Source organism: Neofelis nebulosa, chromosome 2 (genome assembly GCF_028018385.1).
Source record: "Neofelis nebulosa isolate mNeoNeb1 chromosome 2, mNeoNeb1.pri, whole genome shotgun sequence".
Taxonomy (NCBI): Eukaryota; Metazoa; Chordata; class Mammalia; order Carnivora; family Felidae; genus Neofelis; species Neofelis nebulosa.
In genome coordinates, this window is record NC_080783.1 from 215,853,638 (window position 1) to 215,874,183 (window position 20,546).

The 20,546-nt window shown below is 57.1% G+C and overlaps 1 protein-coding gene across 3 annotated transcripts in view; it reads right to left on the reverse strand.

The window, feature by feature from the left end:
• Positions 1 to 20,546, reverse strand: part of SPSB1 (splA/ryanodine receptor domain and SOCS box containing 1) — a 68,510-nt gene that overhangs the window by 13,594 nt on the left and 34,370 nt on the right. The window contains exon 1 of one of the 3 annotated variants that reach the window (XM_058719187.1): positions 14,388 to 14,692. The exons of the other annotated variants lie outside the window; for them this stretch is intronic. The gene's annotated coding sequence lies outside the window, so the exon portion shown is untranslated. Of the gene's footprint in view, positions 1 to 14,387; positions 14,693 to 20,546 lie in introns of those variants that run through there. 3 annotated transcript variants of the gene reach the window in all.

Consider the following 20,546-nt stretch of genomic DNA (forward strand, 5'->3'; position numbering starts at 1 on the left):
GCCCCTTGGGTCCCAACAGCCCATCTGGGGAGGAAGCCCAACTCCAAGACTTCACCGTGTCATGGGGTTGTAGGAGAGACCTCACTGCAGCTGTCCCGTCCCCTTGGCTGGCAGTACCAGGAGGGTTACGACCAAGGAGGAGGGTGTGACACATGGGTGCCCAGGGGCCGGCAGGGTCAGGAGGTGGGGCGGGCGGGGGCCATCCGCAGTGGGCCTGCTGTCTCTCCTGGGCCTTCCAGCGAGCCCGGAGTTGCCTCCCTCCCCTGGGACCACGTCTTCAGGGTGACCTGGCTTCTAGGAGGCTGGCTCTCGGCAGAGTAAATGTCCCTGTGTGGGAACACTTGGACCCGACCCCCTTATCTCAGCGAGCACACCAAGCTTCTCGCCCTCCCCTTTCTGGTGTGGAATGGAAGGCTTGATCGCTCCCCGACGCATGGGCATTTCTTCAGAGACAGGCTAGGACTTCTTGTGTCGAAGGTATGCAAAGCTGGTATAAAGCAGAGGTGTCCCTCTGCAGCCAGAGGGCCACCCTGGTTCTGGAAAGTTCTGTGGATATCGTGACCTGATGTCCCAGATCCCCCAGTTTCAAGCTTTCAGGCCCATTGAGTCCTGAGAGCCATCGAAACCTCCAGGACTCGCCTGTGGTCCCGCGGAGGGTTTGGCACCTGCTTGCCAGGCTGTGTGGGGGTGGGGGTGGAGAGAGCCAGGGTTTGGGGGTGCAAACATGGTCCTGGTAATTGCAGAGACTGGGGCCCACCAGGCTGCAGCCTTCCCTGAACCCCCTCTTCCATGTCTCCCCAGACTCCATTCGAGTATTTTCCTGAGCTGGTCCGGGGCAGTTCTCCAAGTCGGAAGCACCCAACCCATCTCTGCCTGGGCGCCTCCCTCTGGCTGGTGCCCAGTGGCCTCCCCGTGCAGGACGCTGGTGGGGACCCCAGTCAGCTCTCTGGAGGACGGGAGGGAGCTGACTTCCTCAGAGAGCTCATTTCACTGCTTCCTGGAGCACAACGGCCATTGCCCTTTGGTGGGATCTATCCCAGCACCTCAGCGTTCCCATGCTGGGCACAGGTGGGGGAGTGAGGAAGGGGCTGGGGGTCAGGGGAGACACTGGGCAGGCAGAACATGCGGGAGAGAAATGCGGCAGGGAGAAGTCCTTCCAACACATTAACTTCAACTACTTGGAGAGAGGGACTCCTGGGTGGCTCAGTTGGTTAAGCGTCCTGACTCCTGATTTCGGCTCAGGTCGTGATCTCACGGTTCATGAGTTCGAGCCCCATGTCGGCTCTGCACCGGCAGCGCGGAAACTGCTTGGGATTCTCTCTCTCTCCTCTCTCTGCCCCTCCCCTGCTCTCGCTCCCTCTCTCAAAATAAATAAACCGTAGAAAAATAATAAACTACCTGGAGAGAAACGGGTGGAAATGGAGCATGGGGGAGGTGGGGAGAGCTGGCACAAGTCAGGGGTGGAGCTGGGGAAGGGATGGGGGGTGACAAAGGGAGAGAGGAAGGGAGTTCTCAGGCCTGGGAGCCGGGGCCTGCACACATATAACTCCTGCTTCAGCGAGACCAGGGATCAGCAAACTTCTCGGATAAAGGGCTAGATAGTAAAAAGTTTTAGGCTTTGTGGCCAGGCAGCCTGTGATAACTACTCAGCGCTGCCTTGTGGCGTGAAAGCAGCCCCGGACGGTGCGTTGATACGCGAGCATGGCTGAGTTCCAATAAAACTTTGTGAGAATAAGCTGGTCCCTATTCTTGGCCGAGCTCGGCCAACCTCTGGGCTAGACAAGGGGCCTCGCACCTCATCTCCGCCGAAGACGGAGTGCCGAAGTGGAAGGCAGAAGATGTACGCGGGAGGGGATCTGGCGGCCACAGCGTCAGGCCGGCCTCAGAGCGGGCCAACAGAAAACACGGCATAAGCTCGCGGTGGCCGCGGGCGACCTGTTCAGGTCAGTCAACCACGCTCTGAGATTCCACGGCCTGCAGGCAGAGTCCGTTTGCGCGGCCCTTGTGTTAAGCTCCTACCCTCCTGGGCCAGCAACCCAGGGCACCGTCCAAGAGGGAGGGTCCTTTCGGGCCCCCGGACCGCGTGACCTCGAGCAGCGGGAGTCTCTGGGAGGAAGAGGGGCAGGGTAAATTGTCTGCGGCACCGTGGGGTGGCTCCCGCCCAGGGGACGTGGCCCACCCGCTCTGCTGCCTCTGGGCCAGCCCGTCTTCAGGGTCACCCCCAGGTGGTCAACCACCATAGCAACCCTGGAGCCATTCTTGATTCATCCGTCACCTGCCTGCCCCCACCCCGTGTCCAGGCTATGGTCCAAGTTGACACTTCCTTCTCGTAGACCTCAGGCTGTCCACGCCTAGCCACCTCCTTGCCTCCCTTTCCTTCCATTTTTAAATGTGGCCGCAGAGATCTGCCCTTCTGGGGGTCTCCAGAAACTCCACTAGCCCCTTCTTGGGAAGAGCCAGTAAGGTTCTCCCCCCTCAACGTGCACTTCCCTACTTTGCTCCCATCAGCGCTGCCCCTGGGGCTTCCAGTCCTGTGGGGGGGGTGGGGACTCACGCACCTCGGGCCACTGCCTAGGACTCGCCCTTAGCTTTTCCGAGGCTCTGTTTGCTCCTGGGACAGGGGTGTCCCAAGCTCACCTCTCCTCAACAGAGACAATGTTCCAGAAAGGACCTAGTACAACCGGCATTTTCACTTCTGCTTTCGTTTTTATTTTTATGTTCCAGGCTGTGCTCTGCACACTGAACAAAGATCCCTGTTATCCATTTTCTTGGTCCCTGCACTTGGTCCTATGATGGACGCTGGCCTTGAGCCAAGACCCAGGTGTCTGAAATGTTGCGTAAATAAAATTTAACTTCCCCCCCGCCCTTTTTTTTTTTTTTTTTACTTTTATTTATTATTAGGGACAGAGAGAGACAGAGCATGAGCATGGGACGGGCAGAGACAGGAGACACAGAATCCGAAGCGGCTCCAGGCTCAGAGCTGTCAGCACAGAGCCCGACGCGGGGCTCGAACCCACAAACCGCGAGATCATGACCTGAGCTGAAGTCAGTCGCCCAACTGACTGAGCCACCCAGGCGCCCCTAACGTCCCTTCTAAGCCCGGGGTTGGCAAACTTGTTCTGTGAGGGGCCAGATCGTAAGTATTCTAGCCTTTTCAGATGATATGTAAATGAACGGGCATGGCCATGTTCCAATAAAACTTTATTGCCAAAAAACGGTGGGCCAGATTTGGCCCGAGGCCATAGTTTGCTCACCTCCATCCTAAACCCATGCCAACTGCTGACGTTATTTCCAAAATGCCTGGACGCGGTTCTGGGGGGCTGGGGAGGGCACGGAGTAACAGAGGCACCGGCTTGGCCTGTGCCGCAATCGCTAACACTGGGCCAAGGAGTCGGCAGGGGATGCCACACTTCAGGGAGGAACCAGAAGAAGCAGAACAGGCCCCAGCTCTGGGACCAGTCCCCTTTCCTGCCTTCTGAGAGGCAGACGCAGATGTCCAGGCCTTTCAGGGCCTAAAGTTGTCACAGGAGTGTCAGGGCCTGGAATGGCCCAGCGAGTCCCTAGTGAGTCTCCACGCATTGGGAGGACCCAGACCTTGTCCCCCTGGGGGAGAAATAAAGCTGCAGCAGGTGTGGCCGTGTGTTGACCTACCGGGCTGGAACAAGAGAGGCCGAGGACAGAGACGGCCCTCGGCCATCGCCACCACCCCTGGGCTGTGGCTCTTTCACTCTCTCTGCGGGGTTCTCGTTCACAAAGCTCGTACACACAGGGGCGCCTGGGCGGCTCAGTCGGTTAAGCGTCCGACTCCCGGTTTCGGCTCAGGTCACGGTCTCACGGTTTCACGAGTTCGAGCCCCGCATCGGGCTCTGTAGCTGGCAGCGAGGAACCTGCTTGGGATTCTCTCTCCCCGGCTCTCTAGGCCCCTCCCGCACTCACACTGTCTCTGTCTCTCTCAGGATAAATTAATCAATTAAAAACAAAAAGCACAGGACACGGGGTCCCCAAGACTACTCAAGACCGTCGCGAGCCAGCTCTCAAGACAAATTCCTCGTTTGCACCCCTCCCGCCCCACCAGCCTCTGATTGCCCAAGTAACATACTGTCCCCACTGTCCTCAGTCCCTGCTTCTTCCCCAAGATCAAAGACACGCCTGGAGCAAGGGTGAGCAGGACTCCAGGGTGACCTGGGGCGGCGGGGGTGGGCAGGGATCTGTGTTTTTGGTGGGTGGGGTGTTGCCCGTGTAACGGGCACAAATACAGCAGCAGGATGGCTCTCTGAACCAGGAGCAAGAACGCACGCGTACCTAGAAACACACGTGTGTGCGCACGCGCACTTCAGTGGGAGCAAAGTAAAATATGTACAAAGGAGCTCTGACCGTCGGACTGTCCCTCTTGCCGGTTCCGGAGAGTCGACAAGTCATTCTGGGTTGGGAGCTCCTGGCGACATTTTTTTCGACAGGTAAAATCAAATTAAAGATCAAACAGGGTCAGAGGAGAAAACTAACCGCCAAAGGGTGGGTTGGAAAGCCCGCGAGGGAAAGGGCCCCCTTCACACAACGGGCAGAGAGCGTGCAAGTCCCAACACAGAGCTGCACCTCCTGTGGGGTCACGTTCTCGAGCCGCGGCTGGCACGGGGCCCCGTGTGGTGCAAGTCACTGGAGGGGGTTCAGGAAAGGCCGCGTGGACGGCTTTCTCACCTGGAACAGCAGGCGAGGCGCCCACCCCACCACGTCTCCCTTGTCGGGGACCTCGACCTCGTGGTCAAGTTCGCCCACGCTGATGAGCGGCTGTGGAGCCGTCCCTGAGACCGAGGGTGCTCCTGGGGCCTCAGTCTTCACGCTCCACTTCCCTTCTGCTCAGCCGGGGCCCTCCTCCCACTCACCAACCTGGCACAGCACTGGCCCCAGTATGCCGGGGGGGGGGGGGGGGGGGGGGGGGAGGGGACAAAGGGGGGAGGACCCGCCCCTGACATCAAAGCCAAGCACATGGTTCTGTCTGGTGCACCGCAGGGCTGCCTGGGGGCGTCAGAGAGGAGCAGGCAGTGGGAGGGAAGCAGGAATCACAGCCAAGGGGCAGGGACACTGGCCCTGTAAACTGCCTCGTCTTTCCCAGAAGAGGGACACAGAGGGGCGTGAGCAAACACACCTCAGAAGCTTTACGACTCTGCATACTTACTTAACAATCGCGTGCACTGAGATTAAAGGCTCTGGGGCCAGGGGTGGGGGTTGGGGGTGGGGCACAGAGGGCGAGTGCCTGCTGTCAGGCCAGATGTCGCCGAGCCCTGTGGTTTGACTTGGGGAGACCCCTTTCCCTCTCCTGAACAACCCCCCCCCCCCAACTCTCCCCCACTAATGGTACGCACACATCATCTTCGATGGGTCAAAAGCCAGCTCATCCACTGCAAAAGGGGACGCCTCTCAGACCCTCTAAGGGGCAAAAGCATCCCACTTCAGGGAGCCATGCGGGATGCACAGGGTTTAAAAGCTTGAGGTGGTCTAGAGAGAATGTGGGGGAAAGCCACCCACGCACAGGTATGGGGGTGCGTCCGCAACACGCACCTGGGCACGTGGGGCCACGTGGCGGCCGCCATCCAGACGTATGACACCCAGCAATCACCTGCCAGCTGCTCTCCCAGGATCTTGCCTACGGAACCCGAGAGCCCTGCACGGGGACACGGGGACAGAGACGCTCACGGCCCTACGACGCCCCCCGGCCTTGGAGAGGAGCAGACAGCCCCCTCGGACGGCTGACTTCTACAAAACCTCACGTGACGCTGTTCCATGGAGAACAAGATGCAGGAGGGGATCCTATTTCTGTAAGAACGGAATTTAAGAAGATTCTATCTGCACACGTTTATCTGTGGGCAGGCACAGAGAAAGGTCTAAAATGAATAAACACCAAAGCTTTCACAACGGTTAGCCCTGGAGGGGGGCGGGGTGGAAGGAACGATGCATTCACCGTGAACACTTTTTGAACTGAGTTTTTTTTTGTGTGTGTGATTCACGTATTACTTGGGTAACGGAATGATTTTTTTTTTTTTCAACGTTTTTTATTTATTTTTGGGACAGAGAGAGACAGAGCATGAACGGGGGAGGGGCAGAGAGAGAGGGAGACACAGAATCGGAAACAGGCTCCAGGCTCCGAGCCATCAGCCCGGAGCCCGACGCGGGGCTCGAACTCACGGACCGCGAGATCGTGACCTGGCTGAAGTCGGACGCTTAACCGACTGCGCCACCCAGGCGCCCCTGGTAACGGGATGATTTTTAAGCACACGGAAACGAATAAAGGCTGGAAAAGAATACTGGCTTTACACTTCCACAGATGAGTTGTTTCCCAAAGTAACTCCTGAAGGCCCTCCACGTGTGGGTCACTTCTTCTAAGGCGGGCACAGGATAAATGTTTGATTCGGCCGGGAAGACGCACAGGAAGGATCCAGAATCGGGAGGAGGGCGAGAATCACCGGGTACAGCCCAGGGGGCCGTCCCAAAGAGGGACGTTACTTCCACAATGATTGCTCCCAGGATTTCCAGTGGCCCGGTTTCTAACTCATAATTTGAAATTGCCCAGTAAAAATGGGGTGGCTCCTGTCTCCCCTGGACCCATACGAGCTCGCCTAAAACTCATCCTTTTGTTTTGTGGTCTGAGGAAAAGTCCGTTGAATGGGCGGAGGGACCGCTCTGATGGAGACACATCCAAGGTGACCGGTGACAAATGGATGGGGTGGGGGAGGAGGGAGGGCACACACCCAGGAGGGCTGCCGGGGACAAGAGTGGCAGTCACACACTCACCTCCTTTTAACTCAAGTCCCCCTCAGCTTGTCCGATTGACCCCAGAACAGTAAAACCATTGTTTTGTCCCAAGATGGGGAAAGAATGAAATGCAGGCTACGGAACAAGGTGACCCATTTATAAAGCCTCCTTTCACCTGAAGATCAAATAAACCCCCTCCCTCCGCCTCCCCACCTCACACATCGGTGTCTGCAGCCCAGAGTTTTGCAAGAGAAGCACGCCCCGAGCGGTCTGTGATTCTTTCAGACAACTTTGCAGCTTGTTGACTTGCTGTCCGGCTCTGCCTGTCAGTTAGGGTTTCACGCTCCCGTGAGCCAGGACTCGGGGACACGCTTTGGTGGTGAGCGCGCTCGGGGCGTGCTCCGTGCGAGCCTGGCCACGGAGCCCCTGGCAGAGGTGTTCCCACCAGCAGGATAAGGCCGCGCAGCAACGGTCCCCCGCACCCCCCACCCCCCCATTCCACCTGCCCCTTTGAGGAGAGATTCCCCGGAACACCCAGGAGAGAGCTGTGTTCTTCTCAAGCGGGGATATAAAAGTGAAGTCTCTGCCCCTAGAACCAACAAAATGTATCGGTCCCTTCTGGAAACTTCTGACGAGTGACTTTGGAGAGAAAAGCCCGCATGGTCCAGAGCTCTAGCCTCTGACCTCAAAACACCAAGAATGCACCTGCTGTAAACACCTACGGAAGGACCCAAATTACTCACGGCACTTTCAGAAAGGGCTCACGTCAGTTGAACCCTGCCCCTGGGAAATCAGCACTACATTCATACAGAGACTGAAAATTAAAATAAAGAGCCACGGCTGCACCCAATCAAGGTTGTGATGGCAAGAGCCTGCACTCCGTTCAGATGAGAACCCCTGTTCTTGGAGGGACCTCGGTGACACACAATGACCCACGGACACCTCATCAGAAGTTTGCCGAGAGAGCGGCCGAAGAGCCTTTGAGAGGCAGTGGGAACGGAGCCCGTAGTGGGGGCTGGGCACCCATCAGATGGCACCTGCCTGGTGCCCTCCACACAGGGAGCGGGAAGCCGGGCAGAGAGCTGGGCCACGGGGACAGCCCACGGGAGCCCAGGGGAAAGGCTGTCGGTGGATGAACCACCTCAAAAACTCCAAGCATAAACTCCCTGAGTCCAGAGCAGCGGTCGAGGTCCCAAAAACTTTCTCCGGGAAGAAGAGGCTGTTCTCCTGGATGATGCTCACAGGAGTGCTCCTCCAAGTGGGGTCCCCCGACCCCTTCATCACCTGCCGGGAGAAGCGAATGCCTGGCCTCCCATCCCCGACCCACTGAATCAGGGGCTGCGGTCCAGCGGTCTGCATTCTAAGGAGCCCCCAGCAACATCAGGACACCGCTGGTTCAAAGGAATGACAGCTCAACGTTTTAGAACGTCAGATCCATGTGAAAGAAGAACCACCAGGCTGAGATTCACAACAAGGGTTTTTAAAAACCGCGTGTTCAGTCTTGATGTGAGTGAGATCTTTTAAATGTTACACATGCTCATCAGAAATCTCAATCCAGAGGGGCGCCCGGGTGGCCCCGTCAGTTAAGCGACCAGCTCTTGGTTTCAGCTCAGGCCGTGATCTCGTGGTTTTGCGAGCCCCGCGTTCGGCTGGCTCCACGCTTGACGGCGTGGAGCCCGCTTGGGATTCTCTCTCTCTCCCTCTCTCTCTCTGCCCCTTCCCTGCTCCTGCTCTCTGTCTCAAAACAAACAAACAAACAAACAATAGAAATCTCAATCCAGAAATGTATAAAGTATAAATTAAAGGGTCCCCCTCCCACTGGGGACGGTCCACTTTGAGCAAAGGATCACCCCCAAATACTACTCACCAGTTTGCTTTTTCCAAGTCATAAGAGACTAGTCCTGGTGCCAATTTCGTGTGGTAGGAGCCGCATAATATCCCATTATGGGAATTTCTGTCACTTGCCTTTAGAGATGAATGTGTGAAGGTCACGCGTGGGGTGAGGGATTCTCCCTAGTGGGGTGGCCTTGAGCAGCTTCCTCTCATTAGTCTGTGGCCACCTCGTCTCTCAATACGCTCCAAATCTTGGACTTCAGAGCCCCACCCTACGGTCCACTTCTAGTAGAAGAGTCTACGGCCATACCACCCTGAACGCGCCCGATCTCGTCTGTCCATTTTTAGTAGGACAAAAGCGGAGGTCACGGGAACCTCCCACCAGGCTTCCTGGTCTTTGAACTGGCCACAGTGGCGGCAAGGTGCCCAGGTTCCCGCACAGCTAGTTGGACTGAAGGCTTGTCACCCGGACCTTGAATGGACCACAGCCAAGGAACTTGGAAAGGATTCTAAAAGGAATCAGGCCTTGTGTGCAACCTAATCGCCATTCCTCGTGTGCGATTTCACGGAACTGAACAGGATGCTGAGGGAGAGGTAAAGCCCCACGCCTCGCAGGCCGGTCGAGAAAAGGACTTAACCCTACTTCTAAAGCCACAATAGCTCACGGACCTCCTCCTCCTGTCCTGTCAACCTGGAAAGTCCTGGACCCTGGGCCGCCAGCCCGATGGGAGGGCCACCTCAGCAAGTCCGAAGGTAGCAAATCACTCAATCCTAAATTCCCAGGCAAGCAGAAGGGTCCAGCTGCCAGGTTCCCATGGCACCAGCTTGTCACTGGGGGGTACGGCAAGGAGGCAGGAAGTGGCCTCCCCAGCTGCGGCTTCTCCTTCTTTTTTTTTAATATTTTTATTTTTTGAATTGTACTCTTTAAAAATGTTATATTATGTGAATTTCACCTCGACAAACAAAAAACCATAAATGGATGAAAAATGTCCACGTGTCCAAAACCCACACGGCAGGAGGTGGGTGTGGAAAGGGCTGCAGAACGGAGGGGGGCCCGGAGCTCGAAGAGGTCTAGGGTCACACACAGGGACCCGGCCAACGACGTGCCTCTGTGGGAAGTAAGGAGCCTTCTAGAACTGGGTCACGGCCGCGCAGTTCTCCACTCTCCACCCCACCCCCCCTTTCTTTCCTCCAAAAGAGAAAGCGAGTGCGCACCTGCACCTCTGTGCCTGCTCCCTCTGTCGATGACTCTGGTGCCGGATCTGTCAGCTGCGACCACACCGCGGGGCTTCGGCCCCGGGCTGACGCACGGTGTGACTGGACCTGTCGCCACATGAAAACCTGTTCCGATGGGCTGTTTCTGAGTTCTCGTGAGGATTACTGCTCACAGATCTGGAGAGATCTGGGCCTCCCGCGTCGGTCACCACCACCTCCCCCCGACCCTCTCTGGCCAGACGCCCTCTCGTAAAACCCGGCAAGTTGGCCAAGCGCTCAAGGCCTGTGTGCATCTAGTAGGTGTCTAAAAAAAAATCGGGGTCGCAGGCTCGCCCCATCCCACCAGCACCTGCTGAACCCTGAGGGGCGTGGCATGGGCTTCCCAAGACCCGGTCTTTGTCCCTCAGTCCCTGAGCTTCCCAAGCAGGTGGACAATTCAAGAGCACGGGCTGCGCACGGTCGGCGTTCAGGGAAGTAGGGGGCAGTGCTCCACCTCGGCTGCCAGAGCGCGTCTTCCCCGGGGGGAAACTGGCAAGAAAGTCAGCAAGACAGTCACCTGCAGAAGTGATCCACCCCGAGAGGTGGTCTGTACGTGTTCAGCTGACGAACACTTGGAAGACGCCCAAGTCCCAATAAGGTGCCTTAGGGTTGGAATGCGTTCCAAAAATATTAGGTGCCTCCTGTATACACACAGGTAGAAATCACTGGGGGAGACAGGGAGCAATCATTTGAACAGTTAATGCAAACTTCAGGGGAAGAAATTTTTTAAAGTTTCTTTCTTTATTCTTGAGAGAGAGAGAGAGAGAGAGAGAGAGAGAGAGAGAGAGCATGAGTATGTGAGCAGGGGAGGGGCAGCGAGAGAGGGAAAGAGAGAATCCCAAGCTGTGAGCACAGAGCCCGATGTGGGGCTTGAACCTGCGAACCGTGAGATCGTGACCCGAGCTGAAATCAAGAGTTGGAGGCTTAACCAATTGAGCCACCCAGGCGCCCCTCCAAGGGCAGAAATTTTTATCTGTTGTGTTCCCTGTGGCAGCCCCAATGCCTAGCACAGTGCCTGCAACACAGTAGGTGCTCAATAAAAAGTGTTAAATGACTGTATCTCTAACACAGGGCCAAGTAACAAGTGTCAAAGAAAAAACAGGCAGAGTAGTGAGGACAGAGAAAATGATGGGAACGGGTGGGAAGGGAAGGCTTCTCCGGTACCGCAATGTATGGACGGAGACCGAGATAAATGGAGGGAAAAAAGCACGAGCCTACTCAAGAGGAAGAGCGTTCTGGGCAGAGGGAACAGGATGTGCAAAGGCCCTGAGGTGGCAGCACGCTTGTCGTGCTGGGAGAATAACAGAGGAGCCATGCAGAGGGGCAGGCACACCGGCCTTGCGGGCCACAGTAAGGACTCTGGATTCTTTCTCCAGTGTGATGAGAAACGGGCATAGGGCTTTGAGCAGGGGGAGGACACAGTCTGACATCTGTCCTAACGGGATCCTTTTAGGCGGCTGTGTTGAGAAGAGGCTGTTGGCAGCCAGCGTGGGAGCCGGGAGACCGGCTGAGAAGTCAATGCGAGGTTGCAGCTTGAACCTGAGGGTGGCCGTAGCGGGAAGATCCAGAATGTAACCCGGACAAACTATAGCCCAACAGGTGATATTAGGCGTGAGGACACAGACCCAGAGCCTGGGAAGACGGTGGCCTAATCTGTGAACCCAAGGACTCCAGCTCTTACACGCCCTATGGTGACAGCAGAGATATCGGGTTACAAAACAGGAGGGCCACTCGACCGGTTTTCCTGAGCTCTGGTTCTGGGCTTCCAGAAAAGTTCGTCACTTTTAGAGGCGAACACAAATCTTTTGCACACTTGGCTGTCTTACTCCTTACTGTATGTGAACGTATCACCTCAGGTTTATACCTCAGTCTCCTGTGAGTTTGGTAAAGATCTCTAAACTGTGTCGAAATTGGAACGCCGGGGGAAAAAATCCAGTTCCCGAATCTACAAGATGTGGGTAGGCCATAATGACCCCGAGGGCTCAGCTGGCCCCCTTGGGATCCTTATCGGAGCAGCCGGCTGTCTCTACCTAAGACTTCCTGGGACTCAAAGGGGGTCAGTCGAGGGTAACTTGTTTACCAAGTGCCTGCAAACACGGAGAAGACACACGAAGTCTGGAGTTGGACCACTTGGGCTTAAGCTTCAGCTCCACAAGCTGGGCGACCTTGGGCAAGTTGTCTAACCTCTCTGAGCCTCAGGTGCTTCTCCACTGGAATGGGGGTGGGGGTGGGGGGGGTGACTGCCTGACATCATAGGTTTGCTTTGAGGATTAAGTGAGAAGCCCACAGAAAGCCCAGCCCTTCATACAGACCCACGCTGGTGATGCATCTGTAATTTAGTGGTTTGAGGAGCAGGCAGGAAGGAAGGGAAGCTGGGAGGGTTTCTTGAGAAGGCGTCTCTAGTGGAGGACCAGCTAGAAGAATGGTCGCTTCGGGGTGTCCGTGACTCAGCCAGGTGGCCGCCTCTCGTCATCTCAGGCTCATTCCTGACGACAGAGAGGCCCCCTCGGGAAGCCCGCAGGTGCTGGTGCCACAGGCAGGCAGTGGTCTTGCCCGCCTCTACCGGATGCTCCCCGGTGCCTCCCCCACGTCCCCCGCTGTGCCTGCTGCGGGATGCCGTGGCAGCTGTGGCGGTGGGCCCGTGGTGTCCCGAGTCTGCTGTGGCCTGGGCTCTACTGAGGCCAGGTGGCAGGGACACACACATCTGGAGAAGTTTCTCGGGAAAGCAACTGGATTTGGGCTGGGTCTATCCCACTTGGGAAAGCAACTCGGATCTGGGCTGAGTCCGTCCCACCTATCACATCTGAGGACACAAAAGGAAGGAAGGGGAAGTGGGGAAAAGGGAAATTGGCCCAATATCCATTTAATGGGCTAGTCCCGGATGGCCATCAGGGCAGAGGGAGGAAGAAGCCAGAGTGAATGAATGCGCTCGCTTCTCCAGCCAACTTTGGAAACGTCGGCAGGCGCGGGACCGGCCACTGGAGCTGGGCCAGGTCCCCCTCCACCCCCCCACCCCCGTCCCCTCCCCCGGGTCCTAGGTACACGTGAGGGCCGCGAACGCACGCGGCACCTGCTCGCCTCGGCCACATCAGACAGATTGCGTTTGGAAAGGTGTTTCCTCCGCACGCTGGACTTGCCATGAAATACAACCACCAGCAGGTGACCTTCACGGGGAAATGGGGCCACCCCAGGGCAAGCGGCCCCCGCTCCTCACGGTCACGGCCGTGGGCCGTGCAGACCTAGATGCGGGGACCCCTCTACAGCCCCCCGGTGCAGCGGCGGGCCCCGGGACTGCCTTCCTGGCCGGGCAGCGAGTTTCCAGGGCCGGAGGAAGACCACAGCTCCTCTCCCCCCCGACACACCGAGTATTTCTAAGGCCGTCCCAAGTTTCCGTTCCCATATCAAGAGCGCCTCTTTTCTGCTGAGGCAGCGAGACCCGTCAGCGAAACGAGCTGCCGGGACCCACGTTTTCGTAACACAACGCCTTCCCTTGCAACGCACCAGGGTGAATCACTGAGGGTTAATACTATCGGCAGCTGGGCTGGTGGAAGGAATCCGCGCAGAAGCCGGACGGCGCGGCTCCGGCCGGCCCCCACCCAGATACCCCACCTCTCTTGATTGACAGCACCCCCTTTCCAGGCCCCCCAGTGGAAAGGCAGACGTGACTGCGGTTCTGCACGCGCAACAATCCGACTCCTTCCTTGAGAACAGGCCCTTTAGGGGCCAGGGGACGGTCACCCTGTGCCCCGCATCTAGGCATGCCTGGAGCTGGTGGAAAATGCAGAGTCTGGGCCCTTCCCGGCCGATCTGGGCCCAGGGGGGTGGGGACCGTGGAGCGGGCCCTCCCCAAGGCAGAAAGAAGCCTGGAGGGAACACGCGTCAGAAAGAAGGAAAACAGAGGGGCGCCCAGCCCTCTCCAGCAAGCAGTCCTGAAACATAACTGGCCCCGAACGAACCAAATCTAGAAGCTGACAAGTTTAGCAGAAGTAATGCACAGAGCCCGTCAGGGCCTCATCCTCTTGCCAGACCCCCCGGAACAGGGGGGGGGGGACTTAGAACGGGCCGTAGATTCCCTGGCCCACAGCTTCCAGAAGCCCCCGGCCACTCAGGGTCTGGGGAGACCATGGTTTTGGCAACAGCATTCCAAACCTCTCCTCCTCTCACAGCTCATCAGGGGCTCCCTTCTGCCCACCCTCCAAGCCCTCCTCAGCTCTCCCTTCTTCTCCAAATACCCTCCATTCGCCAGCTAGCCACGCCAGCCTCGCCACTCTCCGGGAGCCTCACACGCTGTCGCGGCCACACCTGCTGTAGCACCGACCCTTTCACTGCAAACAACCCCACCTGCTGGAATCCCGTCCATCTGTCTGTCCCGGCACCCCTATCTCCCGCAAAAACCTCCCCCAGAATCACCTCGGGACGCGGGTCCTGCCAGAACCTAGAGTGCAGGTCCCTTGTGGCCCCAAGTAGCATCCTGGCTGAGGCCCACAACCTTGCCCGAGACCCGCCCCTCACGGCCGGCCAGCAAGTGGCCTCACCGTCTTCTGGACACCTACCGCCGGATCCGGAGTTCTGGAATGTTTCGGGCCAGTGCCTGGGGAAAGCGCCAGGAGAGAAGTCCACGGGCTCTCGGGCTGGGGGCAGATCTGAGGAGGGGAGGCTGCCTCCCTGCCAGTGGCCGGGCCTGCGGGTCCCCCAGGCCTCCTCTGCTGGGGCTAGATCAGCCCTGGCCTGAGCGAGCTCCGCCGTCACCAAGGGGAAGCGGCCCTTGGTTACCACTGGCCGGGAGAACACAGAACGCAAAACAAACAGTGGGGCCCGCTCCTCCACGGACTCACTCCTCGCTGCTGGGAACGATTACAAGGTAACAGGCCAGTTTTTAAAAGCCCTCCAGAAGGGAGGCTGCGGCCCAACGGGAGGCCACTCTGTAACCCGTTCCCTTCCTCCCGCCGCCGCTGCACCCTCCCCAGGACCCCGGGGCCCTCCGTCCACCCACTCAGGGAAGCCCAGGGCAGCTAGGCTGCAAGTCGCAGAGGAAGCCGGGGCGAGGCAGAGTCTCAGGCAGACACGGCAGCTACTTCGGCAGCCACGAAGCCAAGGTCTCAAAACGACAGGTGGGCCCGCGTTGGCAGGTGTGGAGGTGACTTCCCCGAGGACCCCGGCCGGGCCTGCAGGGGCAGGCTCACCATAGCACTGTTCCTTCAGCCCCCTTCCCAGCCCCCCCCCCCCCCCCCCGCTCCGGCAATGACCAGCCCTCTTGTCCCCAAACAGGTTGCCATGAAATTAACAGAAATTCACCAGCTTAAGTTGCCATCAAATTAATAGAAACTCACCAGCTTATTGGGCTCACCAGCCGGGGCTGGCAGGGCGATGGGCTGGGCCTGCACCCGGGCCACAGCCAGCCCCCCAGGGCTCTATCCTCAGGCCCAAGCCTGGGCGCCGACCCCCTGTCTGCCACCAGCCAGAGCGGACCTGGCAGCCAGGTCTCCCCCATGCGGAGGCAGCTCACAGCCGGGGCCTGGGCTGCGTCCCAGGTGCCCATGAGGGAGACTCCAGTGGAAACCGGGAAGGGTTAGAGCCGAGTGGCACTCCTTGCCCCCAGGTGGCGGCGGGGGTTGGGACACATGCAAGGCGTGCAAGCAGAGGTTTTCTGGCTGGCTGCCGCACCCCCACCCCGGCCCCCGGGGATTTACGCCTGAAACTTTAATACCTTCCCGCATTGATTCAAGCCCTGCTTTCCCTTCCCTGCCTCCACACTGGGCAGGTGGGAGCGTCCCGCAGTGTCCCCCTCAAGGGACAGACCGCTAACTCTGGACAGGGAACGTGGTGGCAGCAGGTCGAAATCCCCAACAGAAGGAAAAGCCACCACATTGCCTGTCTTTCCCTCGGGAATTACCCCATCAGGCACGCGGGTCAGGTTTTCCCCGTCTTAGGGAAGTCATGCTGATTGCCGGCTAGAAGAGCCCACCGTGGCTCAGGAGCCTCCTGGCGACAGAGAGAGAGACAGAGAGACAGAGAGACAGTCAGAGACACAGAGAGAGACAGAAACACAAAGAAACAGCGAGACAGAAACAGACACAGAGAGACAGAGATAAACACACAAAGACACAGAAACAGACACACAGACAGACAGAGGGACAGACACACAGAGAGATAAAGAGAGATAGAGACACAGAGACTGAGACACAGACAGAGAGACACACAGACAGACAGGAAGCACAAGGAACACGAGGCGGGAGGGTGCAGGCCCCGAACCCTCCACAAATGTCCACTCGGGGCCCCAAGAGGCCAGAGTGTCCTCGTCAGGAGGGCAGGGCCGAGGATGGGAGTGGGGGACCCTTCCCCAAGCCAGGCAGGAGGGTCAGAACTCACAACCAGAGGGGAGAAGGGTCGCAGAGAGCTGGGGAGCCCCTCCGCCCACCCCCAGCGTCGCCCTGCTCTCACCCCCACAAAGAGGGGTTTCTGTCCCCAAACCGACAAAGCGTTGAGGTTAAAACGAGTCAACGAGCTCAGTGACCAGGCAGGCCAGGGGCTCCAGGGCCAGAGAGGGGTTACCTGGGCAGGTGCAAGGTTCCCGCCTGGGTCGTGCTCTGGGCAGGGGCACCGGTGGCAGTCGCACCTTGAGGGGTCCCCTCCCTCCTTTTAAAAGAACCCAGTACCTTCGGAGGTGAAGCCCTGGCTCGCCTGAGTATCAGGAGCCAAACTCCCGGCCCCCCTGTCCCCCCTGGCCAATCCCTGCTTGTCTTAGAGGGACCAGGGGCCAGCTTCTGCCCCCACCCTGTCCCTGTCACCGAGCTGTTCTTTCCGGGGGGTGGGGGGGCTGAGCAGCGGGGATGAGTCTCAGACTCCCACTCTGACATGCTGGAAACTGAAAGGGAGCATTTCTAGGGCAGCCAGACAGAAACTACTAGAAAGCCCCCCTCGCCAACTCACTTGAGTTGACGGAGAAGTTTCTTCCAGAGCTTCAGGCGTGGACTCTGTTCTGAGGGGGAAGTGAAGGGGCCAAGAATCCCTGGACTAAGACCCCAGACCCTCCTCGGAGCCCCCCTTTCCCTTCCTTCCTTGAGGACTCCCCGCCCGTTGTGATTACAACAGCGGGGACGTTTAGGGTGATAATTAGCAAGCATGTGCAGGAGAAAGGGTCTGGAGCTGGATGGCCTTGAATGCCACTACACGGAGTCAGGACTCCGACACTGGGACCAGGTGACACATCAGAAAGTGCATCCAGGGGCGCCTGGGTGGCTCAGTCGGTTGGGCGCCCGACTTCAGCTCAGGTCACGATCTCATGTACCGTGAGTTCGAGCCCCGTGTCGGGCTCTGGGCTGATGGCTCAGAGCCTGGAGCCTGCCTTCGGTTCTGTGTCTCCTTCTCTTTCTGCCCCTCCCCCGTTCATGCTCTCTCTCTGTCTCAAAAATAAATAAACGTTAAAAAAAAAAAAAACATTAAAAAAAAAAAAAACAAAACAAGAAAGTTCATCCAGCCCCTGGGCTTCCAGAAAGCGCTCCAAATGGAAAGCTCATGAATGTCCCCTCTTTCCACGGAGCAGGTGAACTTGCTCTGCTTAATGAAAAGTGCCGTGAGGGGCAGTGGTTCTATAAACACAGCAACTGATGCCCCTTTCATGCCTCAAGCCTTGGGGACTGTGGCGGGGGAGGTGGCCTCCCGTGTGCCACTCCCCCAAACACTTCCTTGAATGCTGTAAGAAACACTCTTGCTTGCTTGCTTTTACTTTGGGGGGAGGTAGATTAAGAACCAGGAAGGAAGAATGAGAACATTCCTCTTAGGTAAACAAAGTTTGCAGTGGGTTAACGACGCAAGAAACACCACTTCCAACAACAGCATGAGAAAGCGTTGCTAATTTTTCACCCAGAGAAACACGAGCAATAAACACATACGGTCTGTCAGAGGGCTGAGAGAAACAGAGGCAAGAATGAATACACACGGAGAGGCCAACAGCTGCCCGCACATAGTGGGTCCTCAAACAACACTGGATGCTCACACGGCCTTCATTCACTGCGAGAGGTCGGTGGGGGGGCACTTGGGGGCACTTTGCACATATTCCTGAGTTAGGTGATGTCGTAATGATGGCCCACGTGATGTTCAGGTGGTCAAATCTTAACTCCAAAGATCATCTTCCAGCCGCTGACCCCAGAACCAGGGAACCACCGCCTTCTTTTAAAGCACAAAGACACCACAAAGACCATTCAATCAAAACGCTTTGTTTTGTAAAATGGGGCCTCCGCCGCGGGAGATAGTAAGGTAGAATCCTCAAAAAATTAAACACGGAATTACCATTACCAGCAACTCCACTTCTGGGGATACACTCAAAAGAATTAAAAGCGGGGCCTTGAACAGATGTTTGCACACCCACGTTCACAGCAGCGTCATTCGCAACAGCTAAACAGTAGAAGCCACCCAAGCGTCCGTGGACAAGGAGTGGATAAGCAAGCCACGGAGGATCCATGCAACAGAACAGTATTCCGCCCGAAAAAGGAAGGACATTCTGGGGCGCCTGGGTGGCTCAGTCGGTTAAATGTCCGGCTTCGGCTCAGGTCGTGATCTCGCGGTTCGTGCGTTCGAGCCCCACGTTGGGCTCTGTGCTGATGCCTCGGAGCCTGGAGCCTGCTTCAGATTCTGAGTCTCCCACTCTCTCTCTCTCTCTCTCTCTCTCTCTCTCTGCCCCTCCCCAACTCGTGCTCTCTCTTCCTCTCTCAAAAACAAGTAAACGTTAAAAAAAAAAAAAGGTCTTTAATAAAAATAAAAAGGAAGGACCCTATGACATGTGCTACGACATGGGTGAACCTTGAGGGCATGAAGTAAACCAGTCCCCAAAAGACAAGCGGTATATGATTCCACTTACAGGAGCTACCCAGAGTGGTCAAATTCCCAGACAGAAAGCAGAACGGTGGACGCCAGGGGCCGCGGAAGGGGGAAGGGGAGTGAACGTTTCATGGGGGCAGAGTTTCAGTTTGGGAAGACGAGAAAGTTCCGGAGGTGGATGGCGGTGACCACAACCCAGCAATGTACGTGTGCTGAATGCCTCTGAACTGTACCCTTGAAAGTGGTAAAAACGATAAATTCTGTCCTGTGTCATGTGTATTTTACCATAATAGAAAATGCTTCGTTTTCTACGCAAATCAGGAAGAAAAACCTGAAGCCTAGAAAAATTAAGTGAGGGAAGAGGGGTCCCCGCTCCCCCGAGCTACCAGAACCAGTGATGAACGAGGCAGACGCCCTTGGCCGGCCATCCCTGTACCCCCCACCCCACCTCTCCCAGCCGACCGTGGCCAAGGTTGTCCACACACGGATCTGTTTTCCCAGGAGCCACGCGGGAGGGGGGATCAGCCCAAGCAGCGATAGAATGTCACCGCTGATTTGGCTAACGCGCTCCCTAGACCTCTTTGCCAACTTCCCTTCCTCTCGGTTAGAAGACCAGAAAGGGCTTGACTCTGGGCAGGCCGCTTCCGGGCCCTGCGCACGCGGGGTGCTCACATGGGAGCCGGTGCTTCGCAAACCTGCCAGGGCGGCAGAACTGGCAGGAGATAAAAGTGGGCTTGAGAAAGAAGACAGCTTACGAAAGACCGAGCCCACAATGGCTAAGGGGCTGGGACAGGTTGCTGTCCAGGAAATGACTCGTGTCTCCCCTGGTCCCTCGGGGCCGCTCCGGGAACAGACACTGCAAGAGAAGACCAAGCTTCTCGAGCTTCTCACGGGAAGGCGGCTTCCGGCAGCTTCCCCCACGGGCTGGGAACCTGTGAGACACCTGAGGTGGCTGGCGGGACCCAGGAGGGCAGCTTGGTCCTCACTCCCTGCTGAAGAATACTGAAACCGAGCTGGAAGCCACAGGGCCCAGGGCGCCCCGGGGGCTCGCTGCCCTCTCCTGCCACCACCCACACTTCCCGTGGCCTCTGTCACCCTCCACACGCTCAGGCTGCAGAATCTAACAAGCTGAGGTCAGGCCCCAGCCACTTTAGGGAAAGTGCTCTTGTACGGTCAAGACCTCCTAATGAATATTTTTTTCTAAATGAAGCCCAAAAGAGAAAAGTGCCTTGCATTATTAAAAAATTAAAAATAAAAAAATAAATCTTCAAAAAAAAAAAAAAAAAAAAAAGACCTCCTAATGAATAAACTGAATGGCCTAAAACAGCATCTCCTCAGTCTCTCAATCATGTGTGAGAATACTGACCGCGTCCTTGACCTTGAAGCGTCAGTTTCCCACTGGGTGAGGCTCCCACCCCGGCTCCTTTGCCAATTCTGCCTCCTGCCCCCTAAACACAGAGGTTTTTGGCAAGACTCTCCCTCTGCTCTCCAGGTTCCAGGGAGCACCTCCCCTTGACCTTGACCCAGCCGGCACACGGCATCTCTAATGGCAACCCCGCCCCCCACTCACACACAGCTGCCCCAACTCAAACGCGGGCTCCTCCCAGCCTCCACGCCTCTGCCAATTCCTGTCCTCGCTCTCACGATGAAGTCACCGTCACCTGCAAGGCTCCCCCCAGCGTCCCCAGACTGGCCTCCCTGCCCACAGCGTCTCTCTGACCCAGCCCACACAACCGTCCGTCCTCAGACACTCTCGTTTAGACAGCTTTTGTTCCTTCTGAAAACCTGCAATCCACAAATGTATAAAAGGGACGCGTATTTTCTTTTCTTTTCTTTTTTTTTTTAATTTTTTTTTTCAACGTTTCTTATTTATTTTTGGGACAGAGACAGACAGA